At 46.5% G+C, this 19,667-nt stretch overlaps 1 protein-coding gene across 3 annotated transcripts in view; it reads left to right on the top strand.

Moving 5' to 3' along the window:
- Positions 1–12,213: 12,213 nt before the first annotated feature.
- jade2 (jade family PHD finger 2) overlaps positions 12,214–19,667 on the top strand; it is a 152,854-nt gene continuing 145,400 nt past the window's right edge. The window contains exons 1-2 of one of the 3 annotated variants that reach the window (XM_055643236.1): positions 12,214–12,880; positions 13,215–13,315. The gene's annotated coding sequence lies outside the window, so the exon portion shown is untranslated. Of the gene's footprint in view, positions 12,881–13,053; positions 13,316–19,667 lie in introns of those variants that run through there. The other 2 variants (XM_055643235.1, XM_055643234.1) reach the window with 2 other exon arrangements.

The raw sequence follows: 19,667 nt of genomic DNA, 5'->3' as shown, positions 1-19,667 counted from the left end.
TGCCTCGCAGTGCCAGAGACCTGGATTCAATCCCAATGTTCAGTGCTGCCTGTGTGGAGTTTGCACGTTCTCCCTGTGATTGCATGGGTTTCCTGCGGGTGCTCCAGTTTCCTCCCACATCAAGTCAAGTCAAGTTTATTCGTCACATACACATACGAGATGTGCAGTGAAATGAAAAGTGGCAATGCTCGCGGACTTTGTGCAAAAAGACAAACAAACAAACAACCAAATAAACTATAAACAGAATGGAACAGAATCACACATTCGTTTACATATTAAATATTGTGGGAGGAAGGAAAAAGGGAAAAAAACAGCAATTTAAAAAAAAGCAGTAGAGTGGTTCAGTAAAGTTAGTCCCTGGTGAGATAGGAGTTTACAGTCCTAATGGCCTCTGGGAAGAAACTCCTTCTCAACCTCTCCGTTCTCACAGCATGGCAACGGAGGCGTTTGCCTGACCGTAGCAGCTGGAACAGTCCATTGCAGGGGTGGAAGGGGTCTCCCATGATTTTATTGGCTCTGGAGTTGCACCTCCTGATGTATAGTTCCTGCAGGGGGGGCGAGTGAAGTTCCCATAGTGCGTTCGGCCGAACGCACTACTCTCTGCAGAGCCTTCTTGTCCTGGGCAGAGCAATTCCCAAACCAGATTGTAATATTTCCGGACAAGATGCTTTCCACAGCCGCTGAGTAGAAGCACTGGAGGATCCTCGGAGACACTGAATTTCCTCAATTGCCTGAGGTGGTAAAGGCGCTGCCTTGCCTTACTCACCAGTGCTGAGGCGTGTGATGTCCATGTCATATCCTCAGAGATGTGGACTCCCAGGTATTTAAAACAGTTCACCCTATCCACAGTATCCCCATTTATCCTCAATGGAGTGTACGTCCTCGGATGATGTGCCCTCCTAAAGTCCACGATCAGCTCCTTTATTTTTTTGATGTTCAAGAGGAGGCTGTTGTCCTGACACCAGAGTGCTAGATCAGCCACCTCCTCCCGGTAGGCCTTCTCATCATTGTCTGAGATCAGGCCCACCACCACAGTGTCATCAGCAAACTTAATTATTGAGTTGGAGCTGAACCTAGCCACACAGTCATGTGTGTACAGGGAGTACAATAGGGGGCTGAGGACGCAACCCTGGGGCGAAAGATGTTGGGTTTTGTAGATTAATTGGCCCTTTTTTAAATTTGTCCCTGGTGTATGGGGAGTTATTGAGAAAGTGGGATAGCATAGAACTAGTGTGAGCGGGTGAATGATGATCAGCGTGGACACGATGGGCCGAAGGGCCTGTTTCCATGCTGTATCTCTAAACTAAACTAATCTATGGTCTCGACTCCACTTTTGTTCCTGATTTCCATTAGGTTTGACTCCCATATATTCTCGAAACCTGCCTCAGCCTTAAATATATTCGACAAATCAGTCTCTCTGAGTTTCAAAACCCAAAGGTTCATAAGCAAAACACAAACTGCTCTGAGGAACTCAACAAATCAGGCAACATCCGTGGAGAGAAATGGACAGACAACTGTTTGGGTCGGGATCTTTCTTCAGAACAAAAGTTACGCATTTTACTTAAAAAAAATCAGACACAAAATGCTGGAGTAACTCAGCAGGTCACGTCAGTGGAGGATGCGGATAGGCGACGTATTGGGTCAGGACCCTTCTTCACATTCATGTCCTCCAGAGATGCTGCCTGATCTGCTGAGTAACTCGAACCATTTGTGTCTTTTTTTTGTAAACCAGTATCTGTTGTCCCTTGCGACCACTTGATAAAAAAAACCAGATGATTATTCGATGGAATGAAATTACTGAATAGCCACGTTCAGAGATATCACACGATCACGTGATAGGAGGAGAATTAGGCCATTCGGCCCATCAAGTCTTCTCTGTCATTCGATCATGGCTGATCCATCATTTCCCTCCTAACCCCATTCTCCCATCTTCTCCCCACAACATCTGACACTCAACATATCTGTGGGTATTTGTGCACACAAAGTCAACAAGATACAGACGTAATTGGGAATGTGTGCGGATTGGTGGCTCTTATTGCAAACAGTATTTAGAGCAAAAAGTGGAAATCGTTCTTCAACTCCAATCCTTCTTGAGTCTGAAGAAGGGCCCTGATCCGAAATGTCATACGTCTAATTTGTTCCATGGATGCTGCCTGAGTTCATCTGGCAGTTTGCTTTTTGCTAAAGACCCCAGCGTCAGTGGTCTACTGTGCTTCTAAAGATTCCCGACCTGTCATAGAGTCATGGAGTGATACAGCGTGGAAATTGGCCATTTGGCCCAACTTGCCCACACCGGCCAACATGTCCCATCTACACTAGTCCCACCTGCCTGCATTTGGCCCATATCACTAAAAAAACTGTACCTGACTAACTTTCTTAAACGTTGGGATAGTCCCAGTCTCAACTACCTCCTATGGCAGCTTGTTCCATACACCCATCACCCTTTGTGTGAAAAAGTTACCTCTTAGGTACCTATTAAATCTTTCCCCCTTCACCTTAAACCTATGTCCTCAGGTCCTCGATTCACCCTCTCTGGGCAAGAGACTGTACATCTCGGCAAGAGACTAGAGAATAAATTTCCTAAATTGCTATCCTTAGGTTTTCTGTTTTAGAGATGCAGCATTGAAACAAACTATCGGCCAACCAAGTCCACACATCGATCACCCACTAGTTCTGGGTTCTCCCACTTTCCCATCTTCTTCTTCTTGCGAATGAACCAAAGGAATAGTTAGATCTCAAGTCAGGTGTTGAGCAGCCAGGTCGTTGTCTCTGTTAGCGTCAATGTCTGCCAGGCCCTGACACAGCTCCATTTGGTGGGTGGTAGAGCGGGCACCCAGAGATGACATGGTTGGCTGTCTGTTGTTTTCCATCTTTTCCATCTATTCCCTGAATATTAAGGGCGATTTACAGAAGCCAATTAACCTACAAACCCGCACGTCTCTGGGATATGGGAGGAAATCGGAGCACCCGGAGGAAACCCATGGAGAACATACAAACTCCACACAGACAGCATCCGAGGTCAGGATTGAACCCGGGTCTCTGGAGCTGTGAGGCAGCAGCTCTACCGATTGTTCCCAGACAAGGGGAAGCATCTTCTCAGGATCTATAAAACCCTCTTTAAATGTATCAGTCTGATGCCCAACGCATCACCGGTTCCTGCCCAACGCATCACCCGGTTCCTCGCTCCCCTCCATTGAGTCTGTCCAAAGCAAGCGTTGTCTGCGGAGGGCGCTCAGCATCGCCAAGGACTGCTCTCACCCAGATTCAATTTTAATTGTCATTGTCAGTGTACAGTACAGAGACAACGAAATGCATTTGGGCAACCATGGACTGCTTACCCTCCTACCATCCGGGAGGCGCTACAGGTCTCTCCGTTGCCGAACCAGCAGGTCGAGGAACAGCTTCTTTCCGGCGGCTGTCACTCTACTCAACAACGTACCTCGGTGACTGCCAATCGCCACCCCCCCCCTCGGACACTTATTATTATTTATTCAAATCGTTTGCTATGTCGCTCTTCCAGGGAGATGCTAAATGCATTTCGTTGTCTCTGTACTGTACACTGACAATGACAATTAAAATTGAATCTGAATCTGAATCTGAATCTGAATGCTTTCACTTTCTTCCTGACTTCAGAGACTATGCGCTCCGTCGACCAAGTCTTTTTGTTTAGGCAACCTATTCATCTCAGAAATCATTCGAGTAAACCTTCCCTGTGCTGGCTGCTATGCACGTACATCCCTCCTTAAATGAGCGGAACAAAATTACACGCAGATCTCCAGGTTTGGACTCACCAAAGAAGAAGGGTCCTCTGCCGAAACATCACCCATTCCTACTCTCCAGGGATGCTGCCTGTCCCACTGAGTTACTCCGGCATTTTGTGTCTCTCTTCACCAAAGCCTTGTCTAGTTGTACAAAGAGTTCCTCTTTTTGCACTCCGTCCATTTTGCCATTAAGGCCAAAACTCCGATTACTTTCCTAATTACTTTTCTAGTTTAGTTTATTGTCACATGTACCGAGGTACAGCGAAAAGCTTTCAGTTGCATGCTATCCAGTCAGCGGAAAGACTATAGATGATTACAATCGTGCCGTCCACAGTGTACAGATACTTTTTATGTACAAACGCACATATCTTTCTGAATATAATTTATATAACGTCAATTATATAAAAAAAATATTATATAGTTTCATTTAATTTAATAAACATCTGTTTTCATATTATTACTACTAAAGTGGATATTCATATTTCTGCAAACTATCCTCCATCTGATGTATTTTTGCCCACTCAATAAACCTCTCCATATCCCTCCATAACATTTTTCAACCCATCCTGTGACTCACTTGTATCATCAGCGTTCTTAGAATCTTCACTTAAATCATTAATATCAATTTTATTAACATGAATATAAACTATAAATAACTGATCTAACATTGGTACCTGTTCGTAGATTGCCATCCTGAAACTAACTCATTTATATTTAGTTCATTTTCGTAACTCCACAAGTAGTGAATGAGTTAGATTAGTCGTACAACTGAAATGCCATTTAACTTGGGAGTACCTGTGAGAGGAGATAAACTTGAAGCAACATGAACAAGGGTTGCAGATAGTACTGAAATATTTTCAACGACATGCGCATTTTGTCCTTTTTTTTCTACACCATCACCTGAAGTTCCTTGTGCACAGATGATATAGACAATAGATAATAGACAATAGGTGCAGGAGTAGGCCATTTGGCCCTACGAGCCAGCACCGCCATTCAATGCGATCATGGCTGATCATCCCCAATCAGTACCCCGTTCCTGCCTTCTCCCCATATCCCCTGTCTCCGCTATTTTTAAAAGCCCTATCTAGCTCTCTCTTGAAAGCATCCAGAGAACCTGCCTCCACCTCCCTCTGAAGCAGAGAATTCCACAGACTCACCACTCTCTGTGAGAAAAAGTATTTCCTCGTCTCCGTTCTAAATGGCTTACTCCTTATTCTTAAACTGTGGCCCCTGGTTCTGGACTCCCCCAACATCGGGAACATGTTTCCTGCCTCTAGTGTGTCCAAGCCCTTAACAATCTTATATGTTTCAATGAGATCCTCTCTCACCCTTCTCCAGAGTGTACAAGCCCAACTGCTCCATTCTCTCAGCATATGACAGTCCCGCCATCCCAGGAATTAACCTTGGACAAATAATACACTGCACTCCCTTAATAGCAAGAATGTCCTTCCTCAAATGAGGGGACCAAAACTGCACACAATGCTCCAGGTGTGGACTCGCTAGGGCTCTGTACAACTGCAGAAGGACCTCTTTGCTCCTATATTCGATTCCTCTTGTTATAAAGGCCAACATGCCATTCGCTTTCTTCACTGCCTGCTGTACCTGCATGCTTACTTTCATAGACTGATGTACAAGGACCCCCAGATCCCGTTGTACTTTTCCTTTTCCCAACTTGACGCCATTTATCTGATTCATCAAAAAAAAGACACAAAGTGCTGGAGTAACTCAACGTCTCTGGAGAGCATGAATAAGTGACGTTTCGGGTCTGATTGTAGTAGTGGGGAGAAAGCCAGCAGAGAGGGTGGGGTGGAGGGGAACAAATCTAGGGAAGTGGTAGGTGTTTACTAGTGAGGGGGGGGGGGGGGGGGGGGGGGGGGTTTGGATGACAGATGCGGACATAGATGAGAAGAAGACAAATGGCTATGAGATAGTTGAGTTTAGTTTAGTTTAGAGATACAGCGCAGAAACAGGCCCTTCGGGCGACTGAATCCGAACCGACCAGCGATCCCAGCACATTAACACGAGGGACAATTTCACATTTTTACCAAAGCCAATTAACCTACAAACCTGCACGTCTTTGGAGTAGGCCAAAGTAAATCAAAAAATCTCAGAGAAAACCCACGCAGGTCACGAGGAGAACGTACAAACTCCGTACAGACAAGTACCCGTAGTCAGGATTGAACCTGGGACTCTGGCTCTGTAAGGTGGGGGGGGGGGGGAAAGTGGGGGAAATGGGTGCATCTCCAGATGGGGCCCAGGGGGAGTGAGGGGAGGGGGGGGGGGGGAGTGATGGGGGAGAGAGGGCTGGGGTGTTATAAGTTAGTTACCGGGAATTGGAGAATTCAATGTTCATACAGTTGGGCGGTAAGCTACCCAAATGGAATATGAGGTTCTGTTTCTCCAGTTTGCATATGATCTCACTCTGGCAATGGAGGAGGCCTGGGGCAGCAAGGTTGGTATTGGAGTGGGAAGGGGAGTTTAAATGGTTAGCAACTAAGAGATCCAGTGGATTGAGCACAAGAGTTCGCTGAAGCAGTCGCCTAGTCGATGCTTGGTCTCTCCGATGTAAAGGAGGCCACATCTTCAGCAGTAGATGCGATGAGAGGAGGTGGATGTGAACCTCTGTCTCACTGGGAGGGGCTGCTGGGGTCCCTGGATGGATGTGAGGGAGGAGGTTTAGTTTTAGCTCAGAGATACAGCGTGGAAACGAGCGCTTCGGCCCAGCGAGGCCACGCTGATGAATGCCCTAAGCACATTAACACTATCCGACATACACTAGGGGACAATTTACAATGACACCGAGCCAGTTAACCAAATTTCCTGTAGGTCTTTGGAGTGCGGGAGGAAGCCGGAGTACCCAGAGAAAGCCCACGCAGCTCACGGGGAGAACGTACAAACTCCGTACAGACAGCACCCGTGGTCAGGATCGAACTCGGGTCTCTGGTGCTGTAAGGCAGCAACTCTACTGCTGCATCACCGTGCCGCCCCTGATGTAGAGGTATAGGGCCAGGTGGTACATTACCTGCGGTTGCAGGAGTAAGCACCTGGGGAGGGGGATGTTTGGGTGGGAAGGGGTGAGTGAACCAAGGGGTTGTGGAGAGTGTGGTCTCTGCGGAAAGCGGATGACGTGACTGGTGCTGGGATCGTGTTGAAGAAGATGAAATACGGGTGGATGATGTGTTGGATGTGAACACAGGCTGGGTAAAAGGTAAGGACCATCACTTGGAAAGCCCGTTGGGGTCCCTGGATGGATGCGAGCTTAGAGGAGGGTGGCACGGTGGCGCAGAGGTAGAGTTGCTGCCTTACAGCACCAAAGTGTCTGTTTCTGTGCTGTATCTCTAAACCCAACTAAACTAAGAAGGTGCATGTGCAAATCTACAGTATATATCTATGGATGGAATTGCCTGTGTGACCTTGCTACTACTGATGGGGATGAAATGCTGCATTGTACATGTATTTTGCTCTTAAGAGGAATTTATGACCCTCCATGATGAAATTATTTACTGTTAGGTAAACATTAGGTCAGGTCAGTTAATGTTTAATTTCACTTTGGTAAATTAATATTTTATATTGAAGACTGGCAGATTCCATACTGCAGTTTAGAAGTTTGCCCTTCAAATTGCAGTTGAAGTCAGGAATTGTAGTTATGTGGTAGTCTAGAGTAAAACAGCACTATATAATGTTATACTCGTTTCACAATTCGGGTTTTTTCCCCTAAGTATCTCTGGAGTTTAATGCAGAAATGTATGTACTGATAAATATGTTAATATAAATGCTGGCAGAAGGAGCTGCAGATGCTGGTTAACAAAAAAAGACACAAAGTGCTGGATTAACTTAGCAGGTCAGGCAGCTTCTCTGGAGAACACGAATAGGTCGGCACGGTGGCACAGTGGTAAAGTCGTTGCCTTAAAGCGCCACAGGATTGGGCTCAATCCTGACTACGGGTGCTAGTCTGTGCGGAGTTTGTACGTTCTCCCCGTGACCTGCGTGGGTTTTCTCCGGGATCTCCGGTTTCCTCCCCGACTGCAAAAACGTACAGGTTATGTAAGTCAATTGGCTTGGTATAATTGAAATTTGTCCCTAGTGCGTGTAGGATAGTGTAAAGGGCCTGTCCCACGGGCATGCGCCTGCATGCGGCAAGCGCGACCTAAAGGGCCGGTCCCACCAGCATGCGCCTGCATGCGGCAAGCGCAACCTAACGTGGTCGCTTGAGCCATACGGCCTGGCGGGGCCGGTCACACTTCGATCGCTGGAGCCGTATGGAGTTGTGCGGAGCTGGTCCCGACATCGCGCGGGGCTCCGACAAACTGACCGTGTTCAAAAATTCCGTGCGGCAACGGACCGCCGGCCCGCAGCCGCCTCGACGCCGTACGTCACGCGCGAATTTCTCGCAGACTTCGCTCGCATTTCATGTCACTCACTCAACCTCCGCGCGGCCCCCGCTTCTAGTTAGGTCGCGATTGCCGCATGCAGGCGCATGCTGGTGGGACCGGCCCTTTAGGTCGCGCTTGCCGCACGGAGTCGCACGCCCCTTGGGACAGGCCCTTGAGTGTGCGAGGATCGCTGGTCCACGCAGAGTGGGTGGGCCGAAGGTCCTGTTTCCGCGCTGTATCTCTAAACTGAACTGAAGGTGACGTTTCGCGCCGGGGGGGGGCCTTTTTCAGACTGACTGTGGTGGAGTGAGGAAGATGGGAGGGGCACGACAATGCTTGGTAAGTGATAGATTGACACAGGTGGCGGAGGAGAGCTTTATAGGCTGAGGGTTGGACATGGGCATCATTGAATTACTTGTGGCAATCTCTCCTCACTGCCCCTCAGAGAATACAATGTTTTATACGGCCAGAAACAATATTTAATCAACAACTTTATGAATTATTTTTATAGATGTGTAATTGAAAGTCCCTTTATGTCTAATTGTTGTTAATTAAACACTAGGTTGTTGGAAAAAACAATTAAAAGAGAGCTACTGTTCACCTTGAGTGAGTCAACCAAAAGACAGCAGACATATTGATTTCACTCGTTTATGTTTCTGGAGCTATTCTACTTACCTTAAAGAAATTATCTGAACTGCAGCTCATCTTGTTGGCCGTGATGTGCAAGATGATCACCCTTAACATTTCATTATATGGGAGGGAGTCACACAGATTTACACAGGCCTGTGGAAAGAGTGCATGGGACATTTAGTAAAATGATGCCTGGATTAGGTAGGGAATTAGCTGCAGGGAGAGGTTGGACAATCTGGGATAGTTTTCTCTGGAATGCCAGAAGTTATGGAAAGGCCTGATAGAGGTATACAAAAATTATGTGAGGCATAGATATTGTTGATAGTCACTGTAGATCCTTTTCCCCCCCAAGATGGTAGATTCAAAGATTATTAAGGGTTTGGTCACGCTAGAGGCAGGAAACATGTTCCCGATGTTGGGGGAGTCCAGAACCAGGGGCCACTGTTTAAGAATAAGGGGTAAAGCCATTTAGAACGGAGATGAGGAAACGTTTTTTCACACAGAGAGTTGTGAGTCTGTGGAATTCTCTGCCTCAGAGGGCAGTGGAGGCAGGTTCTCTGGATACTTTCAAGAGAGAGCTGGATAGGGCTCTTAGAGATAGCGGAGTCAGGGGATATGGGGAGAAGGCAGGAACGGGATACTGATTGTGGATGATCAGCCATGATCCCATTGAATGGCGGTGCTGGCTCTAATGGCCGAATGGCCTACTCCTGCACCTATTGTCTATTGTCAAATACTAGATGGCATAGCTTTAGGGTGAGAGGGGCAAAGTTTAAAAGAGAAGTGTGGGGCAAGTTTTTTACACAGAGGTTGGTCAGAAATACAGTGTGGAAACAGGCCCTTCGGCCCAACGTGCCCATGCCGACCAACGTCCCATCTACACTAGCCCCACCTGCCTGCGTTTGGCCCAAATCCAGCCAAACCTGTCCTATCCATGCACCTGTCTACATGTTTCTTAAATGTTGCGATAGTCCCTGCCTCAATGACGTCCTCCGGCAGCTTGTTCCATACACCCAATGCCCTTTGTGTGTAAAGACAACCCCTCAGGCTCCTATTAAATCTTCCCTCCCCTCCCACCTCAAACCCATGTCCTCTGGTTCTCGATTCCCCTATTCTGGGCAAGAGAATCTGTGTGTCTACCTGATCTATTCTTCTCATGATTTTGTAATTCCTCTTATGGTTTTGTATGAGTGGTGGTGAGTGCCTGGAAAGCACTGCCTCTGTGGTGGAGGCAAATGTGACAGCGGCCTTTGAGAGACCTTTGAGGCGGGCATAGATATATAAGGAATGGAGGAATATGGGTTATGGGCAGGCAGATAAGAGATGATGCTGGCATCATGTTCGGCACAGACATTGTGGGCCAAAGGGCCTGTTACGCGCAGTACTGTTCGATGTTCTATATGGTTGATGTTATATATCTATGGCTAGATTATAAATAAAATTATTTGTTCATGAGTATAGAAGTTGGGTGGTCATGTTGCGGTTATTTAAGACGTTGGTGAGGCAGCATTTAAAGTATTGCGTTCAGTTCTGGGCACCATGTTATAGGAAAGATGTTGTCAAGTTTGGACTCTATTCTCTGGAGCGCAGGAGGATGAGGGGTGATCTCGTAGAGGTGTATGAAATCCTAAGTGGAATAGATTGGGTAGGCACACAGAGTCCAGAGTAGGGGAATCAAGAACCAGAGGGCATAGGCTTAAGGTGAAGGGGAAAATAATTTATAGGAATCTGAAGGGTAATTTTTTCACACAGAGGATGGTGGGTGTATGGAACGAGCCGCCGGAGAAGGTAGTTAAGGCAGGGACTATCCCAACATTTATGAAGCAATTAGACAGATATATGGATAGGACTGGTTTAGACCAGTTTTGCTGAACACTTTAGCTTCCCTTCCCATTCCCAATCTGACCTTTCTGTCCTGGGCCTCCTCCACTGTCAGAGTGAGGCCCAGCACAAATTGGAGGAACAGCACCTCATACAGTATTTCACTTGGGCAGCTTACACCCCAGCGGTATGAACATTGACTTCTCTAACTTCAAGTAACCCTTGCTTTCCCACTCTCTCCATCCTTTCCCTTCACAGTTCTCCCACCAGTGTGACTGTCCCCCCAGATTACATTGTACCTCTCCTCGCTAACATGTTACTTGAGCTTCATCTCTTTTGACCTCTTGCACTTCCTTATCTCTGTAACTCCCACTCCCCTGACGCTCAGTCAGAAGAAGGGTCTTGACCCAAAACATCACCCATCCCTTCTCTCCAGAGATGCTGCCTGTCCCGCTGAGTTACTCCTGCATTTTGTGACTATCTTCCGTGTAAACCAGCATCTGCAGTTCCTTCCTAAACAGTTTTAGAGGGATATGGGGCAAACGCAGGCAGGTGGGACTAGCGTAGGTCAGTGTGGGCAAGTTGGGCTGAAGTTCCACACTCTCTGACTGTATCATTTCTAATACAGATCTTAAAAGAAATTAACTAACCTAATATGATTCAACAGTTATATTGCAACTGTTGGAAATACACGGTTAGAACTTTTAGAAGATCCTTCATGTAACCACCTGTTCAGCCTGAATAATCCGTGCACATGAATTGAGATGCATAAATATTTCAAATTGAGGTGGTAAATGAAGTTTGAAAGGGACTTTTCACAAGTACTTGGATCAACCTAGACTTTGGAGATACATTATTTAAAGAGCATTGTGCTATCTTTTTCCAGGCCATTGTCCCTGTTAAAAGCAAAGTCCTTGAACGCTTTAAACACATTGAAGTACAGTTTCGCTCCATGCTCTTGGAAGGAAACAGACGGCAGCAGCACCCCCTTTCCATTTCAAACAGGTTTACAATCTGAAGGCCCTCAAGAGCGATTTTTACAATCTTTGATCTCCATGTACAATCAACATCATTGCGCAACTGTTCTGCGCTCAGGCAAGACCGGCTCGTGTCTTTTCACGCCATTTAAACAAGGAAGAATAAATATGCCTGAAACTTTTCGGAACTTGTTGAGTTTAGATTATGAATTGCAGGAACTTAATGGGTTTCTCCCACTCAATATGTAATGATGCTTCTTCCATTTAGTTAGCCTGCACTTTAATTTCCCCAGTCTCGTTCATCTCGCCGACTAGTAACACCACTTCTCTCTGGATCAATGTCGCCCAAATGATATTAATTCTTAAATTCAATAATTAGATCCTCCCCCAAACACGGAAAGAGTGGGTGGTGGTGGTGGGGGGAGAATTGCCCTCGGTGCAAAAGTTGCTGGTAACTTATTATCGCTTGAAACTACACCCTGGCGATGGATTAATATACAAACTGGAACAATATTTATTTCCCCATCTGCTAATCGCACCCTTGCCGTCAGTATCTTGCGTTTGGTGTGTGTGTGTGTGTGTGTGTGTGTGTGGGGGGGGGGGGGGGGGTTATGAGATCACAATCCGCCAGCCTTCAAAGTAAGGTGTCTCCTTTGCAAACGCCACTGGACATTTTAAATAAATAATTTATTTCTTTAAATAAATTAAAAAAAACTGGCAGGCAGTGGCTGTGGAAGGTAACTGACAAGCGCTGTAAGATAGATGCACTACTGCGAAATTAACACAAAAAATGCCAATTAAATGAGTCGCGCGTCTAAAGCGCCCAGTGCACGCAGTCTCTCCCGTGCTTTGCAATAATATTTAAGTAAAAGACGCCAGTTTTTGACGCAGGGAGATCTTGTCTCTTTCAAGAGGCAATTTTAAGTACGTCATTAATATGGCGCCAAAAGATTTTGAAGTATGAGCTATTTTGTTGCTAGGTCCCGTAGTGTTCGCCTGTGCCAACAGAAATCGCCTTGTTTTTTCTGGAGGGACATTTGCCCAAAGTGAGTCTCCCTCTTGCGATCTGCCCGCCCGGGCTACTGGTTCATTTTTCCTGCTCCAAAAAAATTTAACACTCCCAAACCGGGAGAAGGGGGGGTGGGGGGGAGATCGGACGGCAACAGCAACAGCAACAACAACAAAAAAAGACAAGGAGGGAAGATTTTCTTCTTTTCAAAAAAAAAGATGCAGTTTGCACACACACACACGAGAAAATGAAGGATCGGTGCGAGAGGATAAGGAACGGAACCAGGACTGCATTAAAGTGATCTGGAAGGTGGGATGAGAGAGAGAGTGAGTAAGTGAAGGGGGAAAGGAACTGCAAAGTGTGTGTGTGTGAGAGAGTGAGAGAGAGAGAGGGGAGGGAGGGAGGGAGAGAGAGAGAGAGGGAGGGAGGGAGGGGGAGAGAGAGGGAGGGAGGGAGAGAGAGGGAGAAAGAGGGGGAGCATTGGCAGCCATATCAGCACTGTGTAACTGCATGTTTTTTTTTTACAGAGAGAGAGAGGGGGGAAGAGAGAGAGATTTAAATGTATTAACGTGCATTGGATCGATGCGCGTTTCCACATGAGCCGCGTTTAACATACATCAGGACCATCGCATTTCTGTTACAGCACCATCATCTCCGACCATCGAGGAGAGTCACCGCAAAAAAAAAAAAACAAGCGGCTAGATCCGAAGCTAACAAGCAAGCAAAACAAAAAAAAAATCCATGGTAATTATTACTGATCATTTATAACTAGGGGGCAGAGTAACAGTTTTGGGTGAAATTACACCCTCGCCCCTACCCGTGCAGAAACCCTTCTTATTTTACTTTTCCTGATCAGAAGTGCAGGGCACAACTTTTTTTCCCCCTATTGCAGATATATAGGTTGTCTATAGCAATGACTGCAGCCCAGCACTCCAAATATATGCACCCCTCGCTTTGAACGGGATGGGAGGGGAGGGGTGGTGGGGGGGAGAGGATGCTGTTTTTGAATGTCTGTATACTCATCGGGTAGATAGTGTTGTTGGTGTGGACGGTTAGGGATGTGTGTGAGTCTCTTTTTAATTTTTTTGCTACAAAAAAAAAAATATTTACTTGTTTTAATTTGCATGGTCTGTGTTTGGGGCAGCTGTTTGCAAGGTAGGAGTTAATTTGCTGTAAAGAAAAACGTTTAATAGATTGTGTGTGTGCGTGTGCGTGTGTAGGTTTTTTGCTGGTGCTTGCAAGCGGCTGAGCTGACTCTAGGGGGAGTGGCTGTTGTTTATCCCAAATCCGCTTCGCTCAGGTTCACTGGGGGAGGCGTGGTTCCGTAGGCTCATTCCTGCTTAAAGCAGCTCGGCTCAGGAGGGGAGGGAGAAGGGGAGAGAGAAGAGAGAAGGGGAGAATAGAGGATGAGAGGAGATGGGAGGGGAGAATAGATGAGAGGAGATGGGAGGGAGAGGGGAGAGGAGATAGGAGGGGAGTTGAGGAATAAAAGTTCCTAACGGAGGTATAACTTTTTCCAGCTCAAATTATCCAAACAAACTCTTTCTCCTGTTCCCTCCCCCCCAAAAAAAAACGACACCCCAAATACTTCTTTGACCAAGTCTAGTTGTGGACCACAACTTTATGACATTTGCACACGTGTTCTGCTATGATAATGCCGTGGCAATCACTTGACCAGTGAAAGGCCACAGATTGAGACAGACAGACAGATAGGCAGAGGGAGGGAGGGAGGGAGGAGGGCTGTTTGACCTGCAGTAAACCCTTTCTGCGCTTGCAAGTTTTCAATGGTGCGTTTAATGTGTCACATGTACCGAGGTACGGTGGCATTTTTTTTACTTTTGTGGTTTCATTCAACTAATTTGCACACAATAAACTGAAGCAATACAGTTCCAAATTAAATGCAATGCAAGTTGACAATAACCGCAGCGTTACTGCCTCACAGCGCCAGAGACCCGGGTTCGATCCTGACTACGGGTGCTGTCTGTACAGAGTTTGTACGTTCTCCCCGTGACCGGGTGGGCTTTCTCCGGGTGCTCCGGTTTCCTCCCACACTCCAAAGACGTACAGGTTTGTCGGTTAATTGGCTTTGGTAAAAATTGTAGGTTGTCCCTTGTGTGTGGGATAGTGCTAGTGTACGGGGTGTATGCTGGTTAGTGTGGACTCGATGGGCTGAAGGGTCTGTTTCTCCCACTATATCTCTAAACTAAACTAAACTTGAAATGTCATCTATCCGTATCTTGAAGAGATGCTGCCTGACCCACTGAGTTACTCCAGCACTTTGCTTTTTATTTGTCCACTCCCACCTGCAGTTCCTTGTGTTTAAGCGATTCTACTGTTCACTTTCAAAACCAATTTGTGTTCTAGGGGAAGATTCTGTTCTTGGACAGGGACATATCCTATTATAAAGCATAGATTTGGGGAAAGAAAGCTGGGTGGCACAACTGGTGGAGCTGCTGTCTAACGCAGCACCAGAGATCCGGGTTCAATCCTGGCCTCGGGTGCTGTCTGAGTGGAGTTTTCACGTTCTTCCCGTGATCACGTGGGTTTCCTACGGAAACTCCGGTCTCCTCCCAAATCCCAGAGATGTGCGGATTTGTGGGTTAATTGGCCTCTGTGTAAAATTGTGTGTCGGGAGTGGATTTTCTTCTTCTAGATGCGGGAAGATTGTTCCTGATGTTGGGGAAGTCCAGGACAAGGGGTCAGAGTTTAAGGATAAAGGGGGAAATCCTTTAGGACCGAGATGAGAAAACATTTTTCACGCAGAGAGTGGTGAATCTCTGGAACTCCCTGCCACAGAAGGTAGTTGAGGCCAGTTCATTGGCTATATTTAAGAGGGAGTTAGATGTGGCCCTTGTGGCTAAAGGGATCAGGGGGTATGGAGAGAAGGCATGTATGGGATACTGAGTTGGATGATCAGCCATGATCATATTGAATGGCGGTGCAGGCTCGAAGGGCCGAATGGCCTACTCCTGCACCTATTTTCCATGTTTCTATGTTTCTTGCTAATGGCGTGCACAGCCTAAAGTTGTAGGACAACTTGTTCTATTTGATCTTATTTGATTGTGTTCGCCGGGTTGATTGCATTTGTCGAAACAGGGCGGACCACGTGAAGGTTGCAATCTCCCACCCTGTAGGGAGTGGATGAGAAAGTGGGATAACCTAGAACGAATCTGAACGGGCGATTGATGGACGGGGTGGAATCGATGGGCCGAAGGGCCTGTTTACATGGTGTATCTTCGATACAAGTCGACCCTCACAACCTGTACTTTGTAATGAGAAATGAATGCATTTAACAATATTTTAATCGCAGGTGTAAATAGAGATGTAGCACTTGTGGGTAGAATTGTACAGAAAGGAACTGCAGATGCTGGTTTACACCGAAGATGCTGGAGTAACTCAGCGGGGGAGGCAGCATCTCTGGAGAGAAGGAATGGGTGACGTTTCAAGTCGAGAACCTTTTTGATGTTTTATCTTATGGTTAGAAAAAATTATATTGTCTGCCCATTGCCTGTGTCTGAGTGGAAGAACGGGAAAGGTTTGCGAAGAAATGCAATTGAGCCGTTGTTCTATGTTGACACGGTTAATGTTCTGCAGTTGGTAAATTAGAAAGTTTATTTTTCTTGTGAACAGTGCATGTAAATGCAGGGTATGCAACAGTGCAACTGCAGTGGTTAAGTTTGGTTCTTTGAGCATCTCTTGGCTTTGAACCACTTTGCATACCGGTGTTCTTGTGGTTTGTGCACTGTGACCCTCCCCTGATTTGTTGCTTAGTTGAAGAATAAAAACGTTTTTTTTAAAGTTGTGGGTACAAGCGAGCATGCGCTAAAACAAGAGAAACTCTAGAGGTCAGTATTAGGTTTGAATGTGTTGCTAGCAAGATGAACAATGAGTAGTCTATGATAAATGTGAAAGGCTAGAGGGTCTGGTATAGGTACTGTATTTGCCACCTGTAGTTCAGCGCATGAACTGACATTTCTTCTTGTATACAAGTTTCACGATACATGAGCATTTAGATATGAAATAGGTATCTCAGATACAGTATGGAGAGAAGGCAGGTACAGGATACTGAGTTGGATGATCAGCCATGATCATATTGATGCAGGCTCGAAGGGCCGAATGGCCTACTACTCCACCTATTTTCTATGTTTCTAAGTACAAGTGTATAACAATAGTTTTTATGAAGGAACTGCAGATGCTGGAAAATCGAAGGTACACAAAAATGCTGGAGAAACTCAGCGGGTGCAGCAGCATCTATTTCCTTCGCTTCATAGATGCTGCCGCACCCGCTGAGTTTCTCCAGCAATTTTGTCCACCTTATAATAATAGTTCACTGAGACAGTATACAGAGTCGCCGGTTTGCTGCCATTTTCAAGACCTGGTTGTAAGCGGAGGGTTTATTGACCTGACCGTGAAGGTCCGTTGTCCTGGCGTTGTTGTAGGGATGGTCTGGCCAAGGGTAGCCGTGGTGCTCCACGCGCTCGGCCTCTTAGAGCGGCGCCCGGTCCAGCCGAGCCCCAGGGTCCCCAGTGGCCCACTCCCCTGTCGAGGCCGAGCAGTCCCTCCCGCAGCCGGTCCGCACACCGGCTCTCCAGGCGAGTTCCCACGGGCCCCTCGATCGGTGGCGGGTGGTCCACCGCCGCAAGAGGGGTGCGAGTCGTGCCTATCGGACGAGCACCCGCTCTGCGGAGGGCGAGGGGGCATGGCCTTTATGGTGAGAGAGACTAAGTTTAAAGAGGATGTTCACAGCCAGGCATATGCCACGTTTGCCTTCGTTGATTGGGGCATTTGAGTATCAGAGTCAGAGTATTGCTGCTTCATCAGCCACGTTTGCAGTATTAGAGGCACAGAGCGTGGAAACGGACCCTTCACCCCAAATTGCCCCATCTATACTAGTCCCACCTGCCTGCGTTTGGCCCATACCCCTCCAAACCTGTCCTATCCATAGAATAGTGGAAACGTTTCTTTATTGTCATTGTAACATGAACCATGTACAACGAAATTTAAAAATGTCAGCCAGTCAGTGCACCATTCAAACATTTCTAAAATCCATGTACCTATCCAGATGGTCTTTAAAAGTTGTGATAGTCCCTGTCTCTACTGCCTATTCCAGCAGCTCGTTCCGTACACCCACCACCCTTTTTGTGTAAAAATAAGTTGCCCCTCAGCTTCCTATAACATCTTTCCTCCCTCACCCTAAATCTATGTCTGCTGGTTTTTGATTTGCCCTACTCCAGGTAAAAAAAAAACTCTGCGTTTACCCTATTTACTCCTCTCTTGATCTAATACATGATCACCCCTCATCCTCCTGCGCTCCAAGGAACAAACTCCTAGCTTACTCAACCTCTCCCTGCAGCTAAGGCCCTCAAGTCCATGCAACATCCTCATAAACCTTCTCTGCGCCCATTCCAGCTTCCTGCACAATTCTGGTCACCCCAACACAACACAGGCTTTGGAGAGGGTGCAGCGGAGATTCACCAGAATGCTGCCCGGATTAGAGGGGCTAGTTATCCTTTTTAACACCGAGGGTGGTGAGTGCCTGGAATATGCTACCAGGAATAGTCGAGGCAGAGACGATAGTGGACAAAGCGGCATTTAGATAGGTACATGGATATGCAGGGAATTTGGGGGCCCTCATTGAAACATAGAATGGCGGTGCTGGCTCGAGGGGCCGAATGGCCTACTCCTGCACCTATTGTCTATTGTCAATTGTCATATGGAATAGTGAAAGGCTTGGATGGCGGTGGAGGCCAATTCAGTGGATATTTTTACGGCAGAGATAGATAGATTCTTGATTAGTACTGGTGTCAGAGGTTATGGGGAGAAGGCAGGAGAATGGGTTTTGGAAGGAGAGATAGATCAGCCATGATTGAATGGCGGAGTAGACTTGATGGGCCAAATGGCCTAATTCTACTCATATTCCTTATGACCTTATGAATGGAGGGACATAGATCATTTGCAAGCAAAGATTAGTGTACCTTGGCATCATGTTTGGCACAGGCACTGTAGGTTGAAGAGTCTGTTCCTGGGTTGATCTTTTCTATGCTTTAATTGTCTACAATGCCCTTTATCGACCGTGTATTTCTCTAGGAGCCAAATGGATGAAAGTGCATTTCTTTGAAGAGCTTTTTGGTGTTGTTGAACTGGTTTTTTTTTTTTTTGGACAAAAGATAGTGCATGGTGCTTTGTGTAGGAGTGCTCACATGCCCTGCAAAGATATATCATCTAGATACTCTTTCTCAGTTTGACACTGAATTCATCTAGTTTTTGGTAGATTATATTGGTAAATGTATATCGTCTGGGACTAAATGTGAAGTATGTCACATCATACAGAGGTGTATTAGATAGCAAAAGGATTTGAGTATAAGAGCAGGGAGGTACTACTGCAGTTGTACAGGGTCTTGGTGAGACCACACCTGGAGTATTGCGTACAGTTTTGGTCTCCTAATCTGAGGAAAGACATTCTTGCCTTGCCATAGAGGGAGTACAGAGAAGGTTCACCAGACGGATGTCAGGACTTTCATATGAAGAAAGACTGGATAGACTCGGCTTGTACACGCTAGAATTTAGAAGATTGAGGGGGGAACTTCTAGAAACTTACAAAATTCTTAAGGGGTTGGACAGGCTAGATGCAGGAAGATTATTCCCGATGTTGGGGAAGTCCAGAACTAGGGGGTCACAGTTTAAGGATAAGAGGGAAGTCTTTTAGGACCGAGATGAGAAAATCATTTTTTACACACAGAGTGGTGAATCTGTGGAATTCTTTGCCACAGAAGGTAGTTGAGCCCAGTTCATTGGCTATATTTAAGAGGGAGTTAGATGTGGCCCTTGTGGCTAAAGGGATCAAGGGATATGGAGAGAAAGCAGGGATGGGATACTGAGTTGGATGATCAGCCATGATTATATTGAATGGCGGTGCAGGCTCGAAGGGCCGAATGGCCTACTCCTGCACCTATTTTCTATGTTTCTATCAAGAGAGGACTAAATAGGGTAAATGCACAGAGTTTTTTTTATCCAGTGTAGGGGAAATCAAGAACCAGCAGACATAGATTTAGTGTGAGGGGGGGGAAGCTGTGATCGGAAGCTGAGGGGCAACTTA

Source organism: Leucoraja erinacea, chromosome 11, assembly GCF_028641065.1.
Source record: "Leucoraja erinacea ecotype New England chromosome 11, Leri_hhj_1, whole genome shotgun sequence".
Classification (NCBI taxonomy): domain Eukaryota; kingdom Metazoa; phylum Chordata; class Chondrichthyes; order Rajiformes; family Rajidae; genus Leucoraja; species Leucoraja erinaceus.
Note: the sequence above shows the minus strand (reverse complement) of the source record. Positions and strands in the feature narration are given on the sequence as shown.